Source organism: Zalophus californianus, chromosome 13 (genome assembly GCF_009762305.2).
Source record: "Zalophus californianus isolate mZalCal1 chromosome 13, mZalCal1.pri.v2, whole genome shotgun sequence".
NCBI lineage: Eukaryota > Metazoa > Chordata > Mammalia > Carnivora > Otariidae > Zalophus > Zalophus californianus.
This window is the reverse complement of record NC_045607.1, coordinates 66,826,189-66,849,096: the sequence shown is the minus strand read 5'-3', so window position 1 is coordinate 66,849,096 and position 22,908 is coordinate 66,826,189. Positions and strand designations below refer to the sequence as shown.

Here is a 22,908-nt window from a genome sequence, read left to right as displayed (position 1 = left end):
TACTGCACCACTCAGGTACCCAGAGGAAAAAAAATTTAAGAATTTCTACCTCTTCATGCACCCCAGTGGATAGGCTAAGAACCCTGGGATCCCTTGAATCTGGGTCCCACCACGGAGACTCTGATTCAGTGAGTCAGCAGCAGGGGCTTGGCATCTGGAATGTTAATACATCCGTGCAAGTGCTTCTGCTCCGGTGTTAGAGAGCAGTGTGTTTGGTGGGGACTTTGGGGGCGGGGTGTGCATCTCTGAACAGGTTATCTCCCGGGAACTCTCAGACTCCGTACACTGCCCTCTTCTCTCAGGTGAGAATGTCAGACAGAGGAAAGAGGATCTAGGAGAATCTCCGTGGTGATGCTCCCTGCTTGTCTGTTACTCCTAAGGAAGGTGTGTTCCCAAGGAGCTGGGCCCAGCGACAGGCTGGGGTCCCAGGCAATTCACTGGGCCTCCCTGGCCCAGTTTTCGTCTTTGAAAAAGTAAGGGGTTGGTTTGGAATCACCTGCAGAGTGTCTTAGAGCCTTAACATTCTTTGATTTATTTAGGTTTGAGTTTTTATGTTGAACAGGGGTGGAGGTGATTCAGTTTCATTCGGCAATTTACATCCACATGTATTTTCTTTTTGATGTAGGAGCTAGATCATAAGCCTGGGATTTTCTTGTACTCCTTGGGCAGTGTGGGCACCTAGGCAGCAGTGGGCGTTTAAATTTTAGGGCCGCAAGCAGAAGCTTCAGAAGGGGCCTCTCTTACTCCTGGTTAATTGCAAAATAAACAGATCTCAAGGGCAAGGGCCCCTTCCTTTCATAACAACCGCCTCTGCTCAGTGCCCCATCCGTGCAAAACAGCATTTCCAAATACCACATCAGGAGCATGCTCCATGGATGAAGGCCTTCATCCTCCAGCCCAGCCATTTACAGCCGACACCCACTCCCCTCACCCCCTCTGAGATGGCAGCTAACTTTTTCCCCCCACTCCGTTTTTAGCCTCCAGATACCTCCATTTGCAAGCTAATAAGTTGCACGTACATATGTTTGAACAGTTGTCAGGCTTGTCTGCCACTCAAACTGTGCTTTGGTTTAAAACAAACAACAACACAGAACCCAAAGGAGGGGAATGGATGAAGACATTTTAGTTGTACCTGCAGGTGGTGTTGTTTTGACCTTGACAGTCAGTTTTAAACGACCTGTCAAGCACCTTTGTGTGCTCCTGGGCACATCCACCTGGAAGATATTATATCCCCTAAGCTTTATGTGCCCCAGCAGGCAGGCACCACGTCCCTGGATTTTGTTTTCATCGATGGAGGGTTAATGCTTGCATGGCAGGACTTTACCGAGAGGGGCCCAGCTACAAACGCTGTTTTCATTTAATTCTGATTTCTCTTCTCCCTTGGCTTAACCCTCCCCGCCCTCAGGCCCTTCCCACCCCCATCCCCTCCAGACTCCCTCCACCCCCAATCAGCCTTCCCTGCTCTCTCACCCCTCTGTTTGGCTTCAAACCGTTTCTTTCTGGCTTTGATATCTTCTTGCAGAGCTGCAAGCAATCAGGAAATTATGGGCCCCAGAGCTCAGCAGGGCACACTGCCTGGTAGGGGGCTCAGGCCCCAGGCCACTGCAGAAAATTGGGCCCAGAAAGCCTGCCAGCCTCCAGGACCCTCCAGGACCCTCCAGCCCAGCCCCTTGCCCATTCTGGTAACCAGCTTCCCTGGGGTAGGGGGCGGGGACACCTCCTCAGCTTCAGTGCTGTCTGGGGAGACACGTTTGGGAATGATTTTGACCTTACCTATGTGGTCCGGGGTCACCTCTGTTGCAGCTGTTTGAAATTTATCTTTTTCAACTTTGAGTCTCCCCTCTGCTTTCTGAGCCATATACATGGTGGTGCTGGAAGTTGGGGTGAGCAGAGTGAATGGACAAACGCAAGGAGCCCGTTGGATTCAGCCTCGTGCCTGCCAGTGCCAGGATAGTTTCAAGTTATTTGAGGATACAGATGAGGGATTTACAGGAAATGCCTCTTCCTTGGCATCCATGTCTAAGGCCCCAAGTTGTTGAAGTCTGTTCTATATTTCTAAAAGAAGAGATGACAAAGAAGGTGCCTGTTCTTGTGACCAAATGTATATCTTATCACTCTTGTAGTATGTCCTTCAAGGTCTGAAAGAAACAGGCCCAGATCTAGCCACCTAACTGACATTGACACCACCAACTGTGTTCACAGAGGTGGCCGGAGGAAGGGGGTGGGGGAGGTCTCAACAGAGATCTGACTGAGGATCCAAGAGGAGACCAGTGCTTGTCAGCCTGTCCTCCTCAGACCCAGGGAAGCTTCCCAGGCTGTGGCAGTGCAGCACACTGTCTCCCTCCTGGGGACGCACACCACACGTACTTCATGCACACTGCCGCTGGGGCACTTCTGTACTAGAACCTTGTTACTTAAGATTGGTACAAGTTCCTCCCTGGGATTTCCCAGTTGGGAATGAGGGGTAGAGGAGGTTGAGGAGTGTGTGGTTTGGGAGTGACTGGACCGGGTCTCTGAGAATGGAAGAGAAGCAGAAATATGGGTGAGAAATGGCTTTCACATCCCCTGCTCTTCCCATGGGTCTGTGAGTCCTCACACAGGGCTCTGTTTGGTCCAAGCTGTTTGAGTTGGGTTTCTGTCGTTAATACCCGGGTTCCTGACTAATGTACAAGGGCTCCTTCTTTTTTACCTGTACAAACAAAAGCAGCATTAGACCTTAGGATTGGAAACAGGAGTCAGGGGGCCCCTGGGTGGCTTAGTCGTTAAGCATCTGCCTTTGGCTCGGGTCATGATCCCAGGGTCCTGGGATCGAGCCCCGCATCTGGCTCCCTGCCCAGCGGGAAGCCTGCTTCTCCCTCTCCCACTCCCCCTGCTTGTGTTCCCTCTCTCTGTCAAATAAATAAATAAAATCTTAAAAAAAAAAAAAAAGGAAAGAGGAGTCAGTGGCTTTGATCCTTTTCCTCCCGGTTCTTTAGTGGCGATACCACCTGAGCAACTCTTTACAGCTTGCAGAGGGTCTTCATATATATTCTCCCTCTTTTGAACCCCCCAGACAAGCTCTCAGCCCTGCCATGGCCCAGCCTCCTTCAGGACCACCCCTGCCATGGCTCTTCCCATGGAATCCCTCCTACTCAGAGAGGTGCTCTGCCTAGCCCCTGCCGCAATTTTCCATCCCCCAGGCAGGGCAAGCTCTGCTTTCTGTTTAGCCCAGTAGTTTATCTTGTGGGGTGATGAGTCTCAGCAGGTGCTGACAGCCAGGATCAGGGCCTAGGCTTCTGTGACTCTTGGCCTCTGAGGCGTAGGGCAAGTGGATTCTAATAATGGGTTGTTTGCTGGAGCTGAGGAGTAGAAACCTGTAGACCCATGCATGCATGAGTTGTGAGTGAAGCAAAGGCAAGCCCCAGGCAACCGAGTGCACTTAATATCCTTTCCTTTGGTTTATTTCTCCGTTAGCCTTTTGAACCATTGTGCTGTTACTGCGTGCTTTTTCCGAGCCTGTTATGGGTCCTTCCACCCCTTGGGACGCCGTGCGAGATGATGGAAAGAGACACAGGTTTCGGAGGGAGAAAGACTGGATGTTATGCAGCTGTGCCATGGACTTGTGAAACTCAGCCCAGTTACTCATTTGTAAAAATCCCTAGGACTGCTCACCTCCGGGACTCCTGTTTGCATTAGATACGATCATGTGAAACATACCTGCCAAGTAGTAGGCTCTTGGCAAATATTGGTCTCTTGCTTCAGTAGGCTTGGAGAAATGTGGTAGTTTTGTGGATCAAAAAGCACCTCAGATTGGCTGCTTATTAGCGTGAATCACAAACTCTAAGGTCCCTACCAACCCAGGATGTCCAAGATTCTCTGAAATAATAGCTCCAGGGAGAAAATAAAAATAGGTGTGACAAGTTACCATGGTAGCATGAAAACATGAACGGTTTGTTACGAAAAGTCATTGAGTCCAGATTACTCAGACTGTACAAATGGAATTTCTCAATTCAATGAAGGAGCATTTTAGAGTAGCGCCTACATTCTTATTAGGTCTTCCTTCAAGGATGTAGCCTGAACTTTAGTAGTTTACATACTAACTTTTCTTACCCCCGCCCCCCCCCCAAAAGTTGAAGAAGGCAGCAGAATAAAACTACTGGACATCTTTGGTTCAGGTCAAATTCATTTCTTAGTTCTTTTCCACATCTAAAAGAAATCCTGGTCATCTGGGGATTTGGGATACCACCTGAACTCAACTGGACTGTCCAAGCCCCCTGGGGCTCTGGGTCCACCACTTGGAGAAAGCTCTGTGATCTTGACCTCTTTTCCTGTCATTTATGGATCAGAGATGGAGCCCTGTCCACTCCTGAGGCAGCTGTGTCTGGTCCGTTCTTGGTGGTGTCAGAGGCATTATCTGATCTGTGCTTAAAAGGACTGGGTGATGGAAGTTTCCAAAAAAACCCTGCATCACCAAACCTGCCGCTTCTGAATGGAGCAAGAGAGGCCCTGAGTCAGGAAGAAGGCCAGGATGCAGGGGGGCGAGGAGCAGTGGGGCGGGGTGACGTCCTGCTCTGCTCTGACTGCCTTCCCAAGGCCCCTCTCACAGAAGCACACACAGCATTTGGTAAATAGTCCCCACCTGGGTTGGTTGAGATGCTCCAACCAGGAGCATAGTCCAGGATGGGAATGGCTCAAGACACTTTTGCGGAGCAGTCAACCTTAAAGGGCCTTTGAATTGTAAGTTTCTTTAGTGAAATTGTTTTCCATTCTTATTCCTTACCTCTGTTCCCAGCTACCTTAGTCTTCATTCCTTAGGTACTTTTATTAGCTTTTTATACAACTTCCTGTGTCTCTTCGTGCAAATGCAATAATAAACACCCAATAAAACCATACAGATTTTACTCCTCCTCCCTTTTCTTACATGAGGCAGAGCACACACCCTGTTTACTCTGTGCCTTTTACCACTTCACATTACATCCTGGGCTTCTTTTTACTGTTAAGTCCTAGTGAGTTTTCTCTCTTTTTTTTATTTAGTGGCATGGTGTTCTATTCTGAGGATGTTCTCCGTTTATTTTTCCAAAATATGAATCTTTGAGTTTTTTCCCCAGTATTTTACTGTTGTCAACAATGCTGCATGGAGGACTTGGAGCATTTTGAGGAGTTCGTAAATGCACAAAGTTTCCGTTAATATACCTGCCAGGTCATGGCAGTTAGGGAGGTGCCTGCCTCTTATTTATCCCCCACTAGTGCTGTAACTACAGGTGGAGTCATAGGACATTTCTGTTGGGGGAAATTTCAAAAGCGGTCGAATATCTGCACTTTTGTGTGGCTCACCAACACGTGGAGGAACCTACGTGCACAAAAGCAGGGATGGAAATAAGAATAGTCAGTCTTCACCCAAAACCTAACATTTCACTGTGAGGCTCTTGCTCACTTAGATCCAAGTCTTGTCAAAGTCACACGATGGGTGATCTTCTTCTCAGTGTTTGGTACTGATGTTGTTCTTCAGATTTCTTAATTTCAGCAATTGTGAAGTTGTATTCATCCTGTTCTCAGTAACTTTGGAAATTTAGAGAGAGCCTCTTTTTTTTCAAAATGAACGTACATATTTGACGTTTTTAAATAGCATTAAGAAATACCATTTATTTTTCTGGTTAAGAGAACTAAATATTACTGATACAGTTTAAGCTGTTGGTTTTATTTATTTGGGTTGCGCCGTGGCGTTGAGTGAGTGGTTGTAGCTGGTCGAGGGACCCGCAGCTGGGCTTTCAGCAGCCGAGTGTTTACTCCAGAGACTTGGAGGTGGGCAGGCAAGAGGCTGGGCTGAGCCCAGGCCAAAAGGTCAGCAACCGGTCTTCCAAAATAATGCCGCTGTGCAGGTTTCAAATCAGAAAGCTTGAAAGAGGAAAAGGGAAAATATTCTTTAACCTCTGTAGAGAAAAAAATGAAGGGGGGAGAGCTAATGCTGTCTCTTTTTTAAAAAAAATAGGAGGATGTTGAGAAGACAGATTTTTAATGGTTTTAATCCTCAGACTTGGGCAGAAGGCCAAGCATGATCTGAAAACAGAAAAAGTGGAATGAAATGCCAGAAAGGGAAGTGGAAAGTCGTGGGATATGGAAACAACCAAACGTGACCGAATTTCCAGGCTTCTCAAGGAATGGGTTGGATTGTGGCAGAGTTGCTGAAACATTTTTTTTTTTGAGTTCAGATGAATGTCCATATGCCACCCCCCACCTAATTGTAGAGCATATCACCCAAAACTCAATTTTAAACAGTAAGCAGAGCCTAGGCTGCTATCCCATTATGGTTTCATGTTGGCTACAATAATCTAATTTTTTTCGGTGACATCAATGGGAGGTAAGCAAGGGACATGATTTATCTCAGTTTTAATAAGGCATGACACTAAAGAACAAATTTGGAAAATGTTCTTTATCAGCATAGCAAATAATTTTTTTTAATCTTTAAAGGGTAACCATTTTAGTGTATACAAAATTAATATAAGCTGTAGGCCTTTGCACTGTGTGTGTGCAAACACACACACACGCACACCACACACACACACACACACACACACACACAAGCATTCAGCCTGTTGACCTCCCTGGTACATACTCACCAGAGATACACACACAAAATACAGTGATCCTGGTTTGGCAGGACAGTCATCACTTAGGGGGAACAGACAAAGAGAGCCATTGCAGAAGGCTCAGAGGCTCAGAGAGTCCTGTGAGGGGAGCTGCTGGTCATTTGTCACTTCCCCTACCTGGCAGGACCCTTGAACCCCTTTAAGGATGTGGTGATCTTGTTAGAAACTGAAACGGCAGATGGAAGATGGTTTTTCCTGTGCTTTCAAATGGATGCCTGATGTGATGGAAAATAGACTTGTGCTTGTCTGACTCTAAGGCTGAGGGAAATGACTCTTCAATAAGAAAGTCCTTTTTTATAGCTAACCCTTGCTCCTCTTGCTGCAGCAACATACCTTCTCCCGTGGCCCCACTCCAGCAGCAGAATAGCTGGTCACCTCATGCTGAATAATGGGGTGCTTTATTGCTTATTTGGTTTGTTGCTAAGCCTTCCAACTTTGGCTTTTCCAGGCTAGATAGTCCTGACAGTTTTGAGCTCGTTTTTATGGTTTGTTTGCCTTTTCTTTAATCATCTCACTTGTGTTCTTCTGGATCACTTTCTAATTCTCTTCATTGTCCAGAAATTGAAAAGTCCAAACCAGGCACAGGAAGCTGTGAAGGTGTATCTCCTTGGTGAATAGAGGATCCGTTTATGAAACACTTAATTCTAGGCCCAGCACTGGGCTGGGGACATTTCATGGGTTGTCCCATGTAAGCCTTACAGCTGCTATAGGGTGGAGGCGAGTATTACTGGTATTTTGTAGATGAGGAAACAGAAAAGAGTAGTAGTATCTTGCTCAACCTCCCAAGTGACACAGCTGAAACTCAACCCGGGTCTGACTGTGGAGCCTGCAGTCTGAACCATGTCTCCCTGGTGCCATGATTTCATTCACCAATTCCAAGATCTTGTATTTAATAACTGTGCTGGGCAGCTTTTCATTTAAGGACTGTTATGGCTCCCTTTTACTACTTATTAACACATGGTTAGTCATTCCTTACTGCAGACTGGTCTGCATATGTTCCTGGAAATTCATTTTATCTAATTACTTTTCTAAGTTCTTTGATTCTCCTTGAATTCGAATTCAAGCCCTTCAAGAAGCTGTTAACTCCTCTTAGCTTGATGCCCTGGAGGGCCTAATGAGGTCTCTTACCTGGCTAGCCCCCCGCCATGGGAATCTTGGGTGTTCAGTGCCCATTCTGATGTCATCCCCCACACTTCTCTTGGTCCTTCCCTGGGTTTCCATGGCAGACAGAATGGAAGGAGGTGTAGAGTGAGCCATAATGTTGGCTGCCCAGTGGCAGTGAATTTTTAGGTACTATCTATTTATTCAAGTTTGGAGAATTTCATAATAACTTCAGAACTGGGGAAATCTAACTTGGATTTCGTTTCAGGGCCAGGGTTATTGTGCAGTCATGGCTCTCACCGAGAATCTGGGAAACTGCCAAGATGTCAGTTTGTGGAAGCCATGCCTTTGGAATGAAAAAAATACTGCCTATGAAAAGAATTCACCTGACGCGCGATTGTAACACAGCCAGCATGTTATAAAGTACCAGGCATATAGATGGCATTCAGCTTATTTCCTTATTATTTGTAAAGTGAGGGAAAGAATGCATGTAGGAACAGCTATAGTGATAAAGGTAATTTTAATTTTGGCAAAGATAGCTAGTTTGATTTCCCCAGTGTCTGGACACCAGTTTAAGCAAGAGACGGTAAGAAAGGAATCACCATTCCAGTTGTCCTCCAAATTACAGTTAAAGTAAAAAAGTTCTCATAACACATTTTTTAGGAATAACAGCAACAACAACAGCAGGGGCGCCTGGGTGGCTCAGTCCGTTGAGCATCCGACTCTTGATTTCCGCTCAGGTCATGATCTCAAGGTCGTGAGACTGAGCCCTGGGTGGGGCTCTGGCTCATCGGGGAGTCTGTTTCTCTCCCTCACCCTCTGCCCTCCCCCCCTGCTCGAGCTCCTGCTCTCTCTCTCTCTCTCTCTCAAATGAATTAAAAAAAAAAAAAAAAAAAACCCCAAAGCCCAGCAAATCAACGTTCCAGAATCTCATGCACCTAAAATGAGGATTTCAAGAGTCTTTGGTCTTTAGCTTTCCTTTCCTTCTCTCCTTTTCTGGTTCTTGCTCAAAGATGTTAAAACCAGCCAAGGATCATCTCCTGCGAATCGCTTGCAATTATACCCATCATTACAAGTGCAGTTTGGCATCTACAGCATTTGAAAACTCAGAAGTACTTGGAAACACTGCTGGGAATAGTCGCTAACTTTCAGGTGGAACCAGAAAATAAATAATTTCTGCCTCTACAATGATGCTCCTCCAAGCGTTTGTCAAATTCAGCTCAAAACAGGGTCTTGAGTACAGAATATTTTTTCTGGTTGCCACATAGCTCAATGAATCTGTAAACCATGGGAGTGTTATTGAGAGCATTTGCGGAAGGGTGGGACGGGGAGCTTTGGGGGCCCCCAGCAAGAAAATGTTTTGTTATTTACAGAGCAAGGCAGTGAACCCTGGAGACTTGAGTTCCCTGTCTCCTAAAGGGAATTGGGGATGCATTCCTTTACCTTGATGGAGGAAAAGAATTAAATAGAGAAACAACCGTTCTTTTACATTTCTTTTTCCTCTTTCGATTTTGCTCTCAAGTTTTTGTAATGTACCCTTCTCAAGTCTTGAAAATACAACTGCTTCCCATTTGGTAAGCTCTTTTTTTCCCCCTTTCCATTTGGCAACAGCATTTTCCTGTGTTTTCAATGGCACCAAAATTAACATGGCTGTTTTTATTTAACAGGAACAACTTCAAGTTTTATATTACACGCCCAGCCAAAGAATCTTTGATTTTGCCCTGGCATTTCCCAAGATGTTAGCATGGCTTTGAAAACAGGGTTGCTTCACTGCTGTTGCAAAGACAGCAGGGGCGGCAGGGCAGATTGGGGAGGCAGGAGTGAGAGGAAGAAGGGAGGAGAAGAGGGGAAATTTGCCTCCCCCACGTTGCTATTTTTAAAGTTTGCTTGCCTACTGAATAGCTCAATTTACAAATCCTACTGGATATCGTTTTGACCTTCCCCAGTTTTCTTTCCTGTTGAAAGCGTGATGGATGCGTTGGTGGGACGCAAACCATTTGTTCTGTAGATTTTGCCATGTGCATGCTCCCTTATGAGCACCAGACCCTCCACTCCCCTCGATACGGGATACCCACATGGTCAAAGGCACCGGGCCTGTGGGAGGTATCCAAGCCCAGAATTTCTTAGGAGGTGGGATCTCAAACCCAATTAGAAACACTCCAGGAAACACACATCTTTATTTGTTAAACAAATAGTCTTATGTGAGCCTTGGCAAACACACTAACTTATTTTAAATAAGCGAAGTAAACATTACCCATGCAGGGGAGCGCCTCCTTATTTTAGACTAACTTTGAAGCCCAGTTGTAAGGTTTTACGTTGGAACACGCACTGTTCTTTTTTCCTTGGCTTGGGTTCTAGAGAATGTTGTTTCCTCATTTAGTAATTGGAGAGTTAATGGGGTTCTTTGTGATGCTACTGTAGAAGAGAGACTGTGTTTTATTCGATTCTGGGACTGTAATTAAAGTGGCGCCCATCGGCGTACTTAGAGTTAAGGTTGCTTCAGCTTTTCCAGTATAAACTCATATTTCAGGGGTTTATAACCAGCTATAAAAATTTGCTTCTAGCTACAGACCTGGCATATTCAGTGTCAGCCTAGGAATAACTTTTACTTCTTAAAAAATCTTTTTAAAAAGGATAATTAAAAATTCAGTTTAGCTGCTTATAACTGTTACAAGGATACAAGGAAATAAAAATAGCTTTTTTTTTTTTAAGCAAAAATGTGTGACCCATTTTTTTTAAATGTGGGCAGGGTTTTTAGATATTTGTTATGCCTTCAAAGGAAAATAGAGCAAAATCTCTGTGAGAGATATTTTTAAAAAGCATATTGTTTCAGTGTTCCTCATGGCGACAGGCAGGGCACTAGTAAACGCCCACCTTGTTCTTCCAAGACGTGAGCCTCCTTTGTCAGTGGGCTTCAAGTCATTGTAACAAAACCCCTGGCCAAGGAGTACACAACAGCCTCTTCCCGGCAGATGGAAATATGGCCAGCCCTTCGGTTATGAGGCCATGGCTACTCACTTATCCCACCCAGCCCTAGCCTTCTGGGCCATGCCTGTTGGGACACAGTGAGCAGCCCAGGGACAAAGCCATGTTAGAAACCCACTTGGGATCCTGACAACCTTGTCCTAGCCCTTGCTCTGTGTCTCACAAGGGTAGGAAAGGAGAGGAGGGAGTTTGCCTCTCTGGGAGTCTCTCTTCGGCTCCATGGCAGTTACTGCAGCAAGTAGCTTTAGGTGGGGCCATATTTGTACCTGCTGAGAGATGGGTGTGACACTGTTTGCACACGTGATTCAAAAGTTCTCCAAATAGAACCTTCTTTAAGGCTTCAGGTAAAGCAGGTTTACCTTCAACTATTCCTTCTTTAGCAGCTGGGGTTTTGATTGATGCCATGTGGTGATACTGATGGTAGTGGTGGTTGTGATGGGGGAAGAAGAGAAAGTATTATTGGTCCTGGGGATGGTGTTGATGTAACTGGTGGAGGTGGCGGTAGCCACAGTGGTAGGCCTGGCAGCACCAACAGTGCAAGCAGGGGAAGTCACAGTGGTGCTGGGTGGTGAGGCGGGTGATGGCAGCACTGGGGGGTTACAAACGTCTGCCTGCCCAAGCTCTGTGCAAAAGCCATTCTTCATCTTTGCAGAAGCAGTGGCTTAGGGAATCTGCTTGTTGTGCCTTCCCTACACGGTGTATGCCCAGTGGAGCTAACAATTGGCTTTTGATAGATCTTGCCTTCCACTGAACTAGTATGGTTTGCAGGAGAGGTGGGTACATGCCCTTTTTAAGAAGCCGGTCTCCATTTGAGAGCCAGAGAACAACCTGTCTTCTTTTCTATGGCTTCCAGTTTAGGACCAAGGAACGTGGTGACGACCTGAAGCTCTAGAGACACAGTGGGACGTATCTAATATTTCTACCAAAATTGAATTGCTGGTATGTCCCAGAAACTGTGCCCTGTGCTTTACATACATGATGTCTATAAATCCTTTCAACAACTCTGTAAGGCAGGTTTTTATTATCTTTGTTTTGCAGTTTAGGAAAGTGAGACTTGCTTCATAGGTAGCAAAACTAGGGTTTGAAAATCATGGTCTTTGTGACCTCAAACGCTTTTTACTTCTTCCTCTACTGTGGCCACGAGATAGCTTTTCAGTCCTCCTAGAACATTCCTGGAATGTTTCTTGTCCTTACTTAGGTAAGGGTATGGGAAGAAATTCATAAGAGAATATTCTATATTTGGTTTTCTGCTCTAACTTAGCGTGAGTGCAGAGAATGTCTTTTCTCCCTACATACTTCCTTATACTCATAGTGTACTCGGATGACCCTGTTAAAATTCATATGGGAACTGTGTGGAGGCTCTTCCCGCATGTTTTCAAGGCTGGAACTGTGGAGTGATCTTTTCCTGACCTGGCTGGTTTTTGGCCAAATAGGACATTGAGCAAGCCAGAAACCAGGCCCCAACAGAAAAAAGCAAATAGAGATAAATATTTATCCTCATCCCAGTGGGATCCCTACGTTTTCAGGATCAAAGGCCTACTTTGTGTGTGTGTCTGTTCGTAAGCCTTGGATAAGTATACAAGAAGCAGGCGACCTGTAGTATATAGCAAAGACTCTGTGGTACCCAGGCTCTTTAACGCTCAAACAAATTCCCTCGTGGTGTTTCTTAAAAAAAAAAAAAAAGCAAAAGAAAACCCCCAGAATCCAGAATAAAAATAAAAATATAAATTGCATTCCCTAGACACAGAATAAGAAAAAGGAGAAACAGAGTGGGAACTAAAAGAGGAAAAAGAAGAGGAGAAGAAATGGAGACGACCAGAGACAGAAAACAAGCAAAGAAGGGGATGGAGAACTGTGGTTTTGGGGTTGATGCTGGGGAATCTCTTTATAAGAAGCATGGAAGCAGATGATAGATATGTATGCCTCTTATTGTGTGGGTCGCTTTCTCAATTTTCTTGATAGTGTCCTTTGAAGCATAAAAATTTAGTTTTGATGAAGCCCAGTTTATCTGTTTCTCCTTTTGTTGCTTGCGCCTTTGGTGTCATATCTAAGAAACTATTGCCTAATCCAAGGTCATGAAGATACGCACCTATGTTTTCTAATAGTTTTATGGCTTTAGCTCTTACGTTTAGGTCTTTAATCCATTTTGAGTTGAGTTTTGTGTGTGGCATGAGAACGTCATCCTTTGCATATAGATACCCATTTGCCCCAGATTTTTATTCCTTAATTCAACAAACGTGTGATATACCCAGGGATACAACTGTCAACAAAATAGTCATCGGTTTCAGAGTGTTTCAGAACCTGGGGACAAAAAAAGCAATTTAAGAAATTTGGGGATACGATAGACTTTCAGAGGATTTAGACTCTTGAGCACCATTTGTTTTTGTTTTGTTTTATTTTGTTTTCCCCAGGGAAACCTGGGAAATGAGGAAACCTGCATGAGGAGAGCAAACAGAGTTGATTTTCTATGTATGTGATTCTTATATAACTAAGTATAAGATACACTGCTTTATATTGAAAGCCAGGTAGGCCTGGTTATTATTTCCTCTTAGATTATTATCAAATATCTGAACAACACTGATTTATGTTTTTTAACATTAAAAAAATCAGAACTTTTCTGTGGCCTCATTTTGAAATCCAAAGAAGTGAGGCCATTGTCTAACCACATACCGGACTGCAGTTGTGGAAGTCATTCTCCTAAAAGCCTATTGATGAAGAAGTGTTTTAGATGGGAAACATGATATATGTCTGGAACGGGCCGGTAGAAACTGTGCCCCATCCCGAAATTGGATGCACTTGACAAAACGGGCCACGCCCATGACGGATGCCAGGGCACTGGAATGGGACGGTAGAAACTGTGCCCCATCCCTTTGCTTTGCCTGTACAATCCAAGGGTTCAAGTGTGTGAAAGAACAGCATTAGCAGAGTGACTACATGAACACCATCTGATGTTTGATTTTGAAAATGGGAAATGAGCTGCTTTCAACACGTGAATTGCCTGGACATAAGGACTTTTTCTATGTACTCAAAGGGACTGAAGGGGAAAAGGTGAAGATCATTAAACATATTGTGTTAAGTTCTAGAAGAAAACATGAGTGAATTCCTTTTTTAGCCTCCAACTGAAGAAAACTTCTGGATTCAAAATCCAGGACCAATAAAATGAAAGATTGATAAATTAGAGCACATGAAAACAAAATACTTTTTGCATGTAAAAGAAAAATAAGCAAAGCAAATGACTCACTGGGAAAAAATATCTGCACTTTATGCCATAGACAAATAAATAATGAGCTTCTAAAAATGAAAGAGGAAAAAAAAACCCCAATAACCATATAGAAAAATGAGCTACAGATATAAACAGTTCACAGAAAGAAATGCAAATATCTCTTAAACCTATAAGAAGATGCTCAGTTTTGCTCATCATAGGAGAAATGCAAATTAAAACCACTATCATTTCTTACCTATCAGAATGGCAAAGATCCAAGAGTCTGACAACATACTTTGTTGGTGGAGCTGCAGGGAAACAGGCACTTTACATTGCTGGTAGAAATGCAAAACAGTTTAACGTCCATGGAGGGGAATTTACATATCTAACAAAATTAGGTAGTTCTTTTATTCAACAGTCCAGCTTCTAAGATATTATCCTAAAGAAACATTGGCAAAAACAGGAAAATACTCATGTATAAGGTTATTTGTTGGTACAGCAAGAGGCTGGAAATAGCCCAAATGCCCATCAGTTTGGACTGATTTAGAGAAATTATCGTACATTCACATAATGGAGCACTAGGTAGCTGTAAAAAGAAATGCAGACTGTCTCTAAGGCTGTGTGTTCTTTAAGATGTATTGTTACATGAAAAAAGCAAGGTGGAGAAAGTGTGTGTAGTATGAATTGTTAAATTGGTACTAAACATCAGTTCCTTTGGTATTTAACAAAAACAGTGGAAATATAAATGATAAAACTTCTTAAGATGACTACCTATAGTGGAAGGGAATAGGATGACAGAGACAGAGATAGGAGCTACCCTTCTTTTAACTACACCTTGTGTTAATAGATTTGAGTTTGGAACCAAGACAATATTGTACATAATTATAAACCTAAGTATTTTTTAAGCAATCCCTAAAAATTAAAAGCAAAATGAAGCAAATGAACTTAACTGTGTTTAAGATTGGCAGCATAACTATGCAGAGTACTATTCCAAGGACTTTAAAGTACAGTAATTTGATTGTATACTTCTAGTGGAATTACTCTGGTCTATCGTGAGTGGTAGTGATGATATTATTAATATGAGGTTGTTGTCTATTTTAAGATAAAGCAAATGAGTAATTATGTTGGTGTTTTAGGGGACTGAGATTTAAGCCATGGGAGAGAGAAGATCGGGATGTAAAACTGATGAAGTTAAGTAAAAACTCTGCAGTCATGAATTTGACATCGTGTAGTTCATCTTGAGAAGAAATATCTCCTATCTGTGTCAACTGGAAGGCTGAGGATAGTATAGCAATGAGCATCTCTAGCATAGTTTGTGGTTTCTAAGTACCATTTCTGACTAAAAGGAAGTAGGACTCCTTGGAGAAATGATTGTTTCAAAATTTGGGGCAGGAAATGTACCACTTGTGCCTGGAGCGGTTTTTTTTTTGGTCATGCCAGAAAACAAAGAAACTGTCAAAGACTACAGGAGCCACAACCAAGGGACTCAGGAACCAAACTAAAGAGGTTCCCAACGGGGCAGTTTGAGCATCAATAGAATAGTAACCGCAGTGGTTTAAAATACATCAAACATGTTTAAATCCATGAGTTAATAATAATAAAAATAAACTCACATAATTGCTCACGTTCTAATGGTGCCAGAGAATGAATTCATTATTTTGAAAACAGATGAAGAGAAAGAATCAAGCATTTATCTTGTCTTTCCTGCATACGCTGTATTGCAGCATAATCAAATTGTTAAGAAGGGGAGTTTCTCTTTATAGAAGAATTCTGGCTAATAAATTAAGAAGTGATGATAGAATGGAGTGTTAGTATTTTGCAACCCCTAGTTAATTAATGGATCTAGGCAATGATCATTTGTGCCTACCAGGGGTGTGTTGGGGGGGTTGGTTACACAGCTCATCTCTGTTGAAATTTTCTTGCCCAACTAAAACCAAACAACCTGAATCTGATCAAGCCTCTAGATCTGATTATCAGTTTACAGGAAATATAGAGGACAGAGAAACAAATTAAATGACTCTACAGGCATATAATGAGCAAAATCCGGGCAATCTTATAGACCAAAAATCTGTTTTTTTTCCAAATAAATTGCAAGGAAGAAGGGCATTGGAATCTAAAAGAAATGTAGAGGAATACCATCCTATTCTATTCTAATTATGGGCCTTATTTGGATTGCAATGTGGACAAACCAACTATAAATAAGCATTTATGAGATAATCAAGGAAATTTTAACACTAGATAGTTGATTATATTGAGGAATTATTACAATATTTAAGGTATAATAATAGTATTGTGGTTTTGTTTAAAAAAGAGTCCTTTTGGAACTATACTGAAATACTTATATGAGGGATACAAGATGTACATCATGGAACAGTTATAACATGGTATAGGGAATGGTATAAGAAAACATATACTGAATTATTTTTGTCAATTTACTTGATTCTTTCCTCAGTAGTCTGTAAGTCTCTGGGCAATGACCCTTTATTTTCATTTCTCTATCCTCAGTGCCTACTGCCATGCCTTGCTGTGGTAGAGCCTCGGTAGCTCTTTGCTGAATGAATATTGAATCACATTTAAGGATTAAAGGGTATGATATTGGCATGTATTATAAGTATAATGAGAACTACAGGGAGTGAGAGAAGAGATCTTTGACATATACAATTACCAAGGAATGCTTCATGGATGAAGAGAAGGATAGGCGATGTTTTAAGGATGGTAGGAAGAGCATCTTAGGATGACAGGAAGAATGGCAGGAGTCCCCAGGATGATAGGGCAGCACTGATAATGGTGTATTCGGGCAATGGGGTGAGTATGGGGAGGGGGAAAGTTGAGGCAGGTCCAGCTAAACCAGAAAGTTGTTGAAGTAGTTTGAATGTTAGAATGGGAATTTTATACTTGTTTTGATGGACAGTGAGGAGCCATTATAGATTCTTAAAAAAAAGAAGAGGCATGAGAAAGGATAGGGATTCTATAAGAAGATCCACAAATATATGGTCAATTCATTTTTGACAGAGATGCCAGGTTAGTTCATGGGGGGAAAGGACAGTCTTTTCAACAAATAGTTCTGGAACAACTAGATAGCCTTTTTTTAAAAAAAATTAATATTTTGGGCACCTGTGTGGCTCAGTTAAGTGTCTACCTTCGGCTCAGGTCATGATCTCAGGGTCCTAGGATTGAGCCCTCTGTCGGGCGCCCTGCCCCCTGGGGAGTCTGCTTGTCTCCCTCCCTCTGCCCCTCTCCTGGCTCAAGCTCTCTCTCAAATAAATAAATAAAATCTTTAAAAAAAATAAAAATCTTTCCTATTTGAAAGACATAGTGAAAAAAATTAAAAAGGCAAGCCAACAGATTGGGAAAAAATATTCATAATATATATGTCTGACAAAGGACTTTTATTTGTAATAAATAAATAATTCTTACAACTCAGTAAGAAGACAATCCAATAAATAAGCAACAAAGATTTTTTAACAGATACTTTAGAAAAATAAATATGCAGATTTCCAACAAATAATTGAAAAGTGATCAACATCATTGGTCATTAGGGAAATGCAAACTGACCCTCAGTGACATCTCAGTTGACCTCTACACATTAGAATGGATACAGTTAAAAAGACTGGCTGGCAATATCAAGTTTGGCAAGTATATAGAAAAACTGAACCATCATACATTGCTGGCAGGGATGCAAAATTGTACAATAATTCTGGAAAACAGTTTGGCAGTTTATAAGTTAAATATACATTTCCCAAATGACTCAACCATTCCACTCCTAGTTAGTCCCCCAAGAGAAACTAAAAATGTGTGTATGTCCACACAATAACTTATACACAAATATTCATTGCTGCTTAAACTAGAAACAGCCAAATGTACGCCATTATGTACATGGATAAACAAATTGAGGTATATCGGTGCTATCCATATAATGGAATCCTACTCAACAATAAAAATAAATGATACATCTAGCAGCATAGTTGAATCTCAAAAGCATTGTGCTGAAAGAAGCCAGACATGAAAGAGTATATATGATATAATTCCATTCATATGAAACTCTAGAAAAGATAAATCTTTGGTGACAGAGAGCAGATGAGATTAACTGAGTTGGGGCACAAGTGAACTTTTTGGCAAGATGGAAAATATTCTATATCTTGACCATCCGTGGTGGTTAAGTGGGCTTGCAGATTTGTTGAAACTCATCAAAATAGACCCTTTAAACAAGTGCATTTTATTATATGTAAATGAATAAGCAGAATAGAATAGATGGACAGTAGTCTAGCTAGGGGAAGGCCACCACAGGACATACAAGACTGATTTTCCCTCCAACAGGGCTGATGTAATCCAGGTTTTGCTTTGGCTCAACTGTTGTCTGCTCTGGGGTCATCCCTGGTGTGTGCCTTCCTAACTTTGGCCAGTATTTTCCTTTAGTCTCTACATCACTAGAAATGGCGAGGACATTGGAGAGAATTTACTGATTGATGGAAGAGGGCACAGAAAATATTCAACCATCCAATTAGCCTCTTTTTTTCTCCTTTAAAATAAGGAAGCCTTACTACTCTCGTGGTCTCTAACTTGCTTTCCTGCATTCCCCAATGACTTAAATTAGAGGTGTAAAGCCTCCTAAGAATTGCATTGAGACTCCTGTTTATTTTTAAATTTTGCTCTATTAACCAGACACGAGCAAAGACATTAACACAGTGCTTGAATTTTTTTTCTTTCTGCTTCAGTTGAAACTGTATCTGTGTAAAAATCCAAAGAGCAGGTGAGTGGGGGGGAGTAGAGGACCAAGGCAGTTCTGTATTTATGGCTAGTCCTAGTGTCTCCTCCAAGCAATGAGTTCAAAGGCTCCTTTGATTGTTTGATGTTTTAGTGGGATTTTCTGGATTCTTTTGTCGTTCTTTGTTTTGTCTTTGTTCTCTTTTCACCCCAAAATCAGTCAATCCCAGATGAGGAGATTTTGAGGTCAGAGATGCAGGGTGCAGAGTAGATAGAGGTGTGTAGCTGGGCGTGTTTATCCACAGGAGAAAGCGCCTTATAAGATCGCATACATTTGGATGACTTTTTTTCTTTTTTTCCCTGCTAGTTTGTGTGCGTGTGCACACCCATATTTGCAAGTGTGTGCATGCACCTTTTCCAGGGAAAATGTAATTGCCACATAACTTTAGACATGTATAGAACTCCTACAAACATTCATATACAGGTTTTGGTGTGAACGTTAAGTTTTCATTTCTCTAGGGTAAATATCTAAAAGGGTTGCTGTGTCATATGTTAAGAGTATGTTTAACGTTATAAGAAACCTAACTATTCTTGCAAAGTGGCTTTACAATATTACATTCCCATCAGCAATGAAAGGAGTTCCCCTTGCTCCACATCCTGGTCAACACTTGGTATTATCAGTTTAAAAAAGATTAGTCATTCTATTAAGTATGTAGTGGTATCTTATTGTGGATTCTCATTGCATTTCCCTATAGTTAATGACGTTAAACATTTTTTCATATGCTTATTTTCTTTGGTGTAGTATGTGTTCACATATTTTGCCTATTATAAATTGGGTTGTTTGTTTTCCTACTATTGAGTTTTGAGAGTTCATTATTTATTTTAGATGTAAGTCCTTTGTCAGCTATGTGATGTGCTAATATTTTCTCCAGCCTGTAGCTTGTCTTTTTGTTCCCTGATATTATTCAAGATACTGTTAAAGTCTCAAAGACCAAGTGATTTTAATTTTGATGGAGTCCAATTTGTCAGTCTTTTCTTTATAGATTGTGTTTTTGTATTATGTATAGGAATTCTTTGCCTAACTCCAGGTCATGGAGATTTTCTATTATTTTTTTTTAAGTTAATTGTTTTATGCTTTATATTTAGATCTATGATCAATTTGAGAAAAAATTTTGGTAATATGTAAGATTTAGGTCAAGGTTCATTTTTTTGTCTATGTATGCCCAATGATGTTTTGACATCATTTGTTGAAACCCTACCCTTTTTCCATTGAATTGCCTTTGCGCCTTTGTCAAAAAATCAGTGACCATATTTTTGTGGGTGTATTTCTGGACTTTCTCATCTCTTCCATTGACCTGTGTGATTTTCCCTTCTCCAATAGCATACCTGTTTTGATTACTGAAGACTTTATAATCTTAAATTTGGGTACTATGATTCCTCCAACTTTCCTCTTTTTAAAAATTGTTTTGACTAGTCTAATTCTTTCAGCTTTCCATATAAATTTTAGAATTATCTACAAAACAAAACAAAACAAAACAAAAAACCCCCTGGGATTTAGATCAGATTTGCATTAAATCTAGAGATAAACTTGGAAAGTTGACATCTTTACTGTGAGTCCTTACTCTGAGTCTTTCAATTCATGAACATGGCTTATCTCTCCATTTATTTAGGTCTTTCATTTCTTTCATCAGTGTCTTGTAGTTTACAGCATACAGATCCTATACTTGTTTTATTAGATCAAAAGCTACATATTTCATTTTTTTTAGAGTTACTGTAACTGGTATTCTTTTTAAATTTTGGTTTTCAGTTTGCATAGCTAGTATATATACATATGATTTGTTTTTGTGGGTTGACCTTCTATTTGAGATCTTATTTCTCACTTATTAGTTCTAGGAGTCAGAAAAAAAGGACAGTTTTATTTCTTCTTTTGTAATTTGTTTGACTTCCTTTTCTTGCCTTATGTGCACGTTTAGGACTTCCAATATGTTGTTGAATAGGACTGGTATGAGTAAACATCCTTGCCGTGTTCCCAGTCTTAAGGAAAATGCATTTTGTCTTTCACCATTAGGTATAATGTTATTTGTAGGTTTTTGTAAATGTCCTCCCCAGGTTGAGTATACTCTCTCCTCTTCTTAGTTTGATGAGAAATTTTAACATGAGTGGATGTTGAACTTTGTCAGAGGCTTTTTCTGTATTAGCCAATATGATTATGTGGACTTTGTTCTTTAGATTGTCAATACAGTGGATTACATTGATTTTCAAATATTGAACCACCTTTGCATTTCCAGGATAAACCAAACTTGATTGTGGTGTATGATTCTTTTTCTATATTTCTGGATTCAATTTACTAATATTTTTTGAGGATTTTTGTATCTGTTTATGAGGTATATTGGCCTATAGTTTTCTTTTCTTGTATTATCTTTGACTGGTTTTGATATCAGGGTTATTCTGGCCTTATTAAACTGAGTTGGGAAGTGTTTTTTTGTTTTTCTGGTTTTTGTCTCTTCTGTTTTCTGTAAGAAATTGTGTAGAATTGGTGTTATTTATTTTTTATGCATTTGGTAGAAACCACCAGTGAAACCATCTGGGCCTGGAGAATTTTCCTTTTTATTTTTTTATTTTTTTGCTAGATTATCTGAGAAATGTTTTATTTTTATTTTTTTTCTCTGAAACTTCTTTTTTTTATTTTTAATAGATAAAATATATAACTTTATTTTTTTATTTAGTGATTCATCACTTACATATAACACACAGTGCTCGTCATAACAAGTGCCTTTCTTATTACCCATCATCCATTTAGCCAACCCCACCCACCTCCCTCCATCAACCCTGTTTGTTCTCTATTGTTAAGTCTATTATGGTTTGCCTTCCTCTCTCTTTTTTTTCCCTTCCCCTATGTTCATCTGTTTTGTTTCTTAAATTCCACATATGTGTGAAGTCATATGGTATTTGTCTTTCTCTGACTGACTTATTTCATTTAGCATAATACTCTCTAGCTCCATCCACACTGTTGTAAATGGCAAGATTTTCATTCTTTCATATATATATATGATGGAATAGTACACACACACATTTATATACACACATCATACATGTATATATATATACACACAGACCACATATTCTTTTTTTCTTTTTTTTTAGTTGGAAACTTGTTGCCATTTATTTAGATAAGAAAGGTTTTGTTTTTTTTTGTACACATGAAATGTTACTATAGTTCTAAACAGTTCTAAAAAAATATATATATATATATTTTTTTAGACAAATGTTTAGGACTCTTTATTTTTTTATTTTTTTCCAGTGATTTTTTTCTTTAATTAATTAATTAATTTTTTTAATGTAGTGTTCCATGATTCATTGTTTGCTTATAACACCCAGTGCTCCATGCATTACGTGTCCTTCTTAATACCCAATCACTGGGCTAACCCATCCCTCTGCCCCCCTACCCCCTAAAACCCTCAGTTTGTTTCTCAGAGTCCATAGTCTCTCATGGTTCGTCTCCCCCTCTGATTTCCCCCCCTTCATTTTTCCCTTCCTACTATCTTCTTTTTTTTTTTAAACATATACTGCATTATTTGTTTCAGAGGTATAGGTCTGTGATTCATCAGTCCCACACAATTCACAGCGTTCACCATAGCACACACCCTCCCCAATGTCCATCACCCAGCCACCCCATCCCTCTCACCCCCCACCACTCCAGCAGCCCTTAGTTTGTTCTGTGAGATTAAGAATTCCTCATATCAGTGAGATCATATGATACTTGTCTTTCTCTGATTGACTTATTTCGCTTAGCATAATACCCTCTAGTTCCATCCATGTCGTTGCAAATGGCAAGATTTCGTTTTTGTGATGGCTGTATAATATTCCATTGTATATATATATATACCACATCTTCTTTATCCATTCATCTGTTGATGGACATCTTGGTTCTTTCCATAGTTTGGCTATTGTGGACATTGTTGCTATAAACATTGGGGTGCACATACCCCTACAGATCACTGCATTTGTATTTTGGGGTAAATATCCAGTAGTGCAATTGCTGGGTCATAAGGTAGCTCTATTTTCAACTTTTTGAGGAACCTCCATACTGTTTTCCAGAGTGGCTGCACCAGCTTGCATTCCTACCAACAGTGTAGGAGGGTTCCCCTTTCTCTGCATCCTCGCCAACATCTGTCGTTTCCTAACTTGTTAATTTTAGCTATTCTGACTGGTGTGAGGTGGTATCTCATTGAGGTTTTGATTTGGATTTCCCTGATGCCGAGTGATGTTGAGCACTTTTTCATGTCTGTT

The 22,908-nt window shown here is 41.0% G+C and overlaps 1 protein-coding gene and 1 long non-coding RNA gene across 8 annotated transcripts in view; one reads left to right on the top strand and one right to left on the bottom strand.

Moving 5' to 3' along the window:
* LOC113934223 overlaps window positions 1-7,800 on the bottom strand; it is a 32,091-nt gene extending 24,291 nt beyond the window's left edge. Inside the window, exons 1-2 of the long non-coding RNA XR_003523596.1 lie at window positions 7,755-7,800; window positions 1,774-2,055 (exon numbers count right to left, since the gene is read on the bottom strand). This is a non-coding gene — a long non-coding RNA (uncharacterized LOC113934223). The remainder of the gene's footprint in view (window positions 1-1,773; window positions 2,056-7,754) is intronic.
* Window positions 1-22,908, top strand: part of AOPEP (aminopeptidase O (putative)) — a 347,525-nt gene that overhangs the window by 91,611 nt on the left and 233,006 nt on the right. The window lies entirely within an intron of this gene.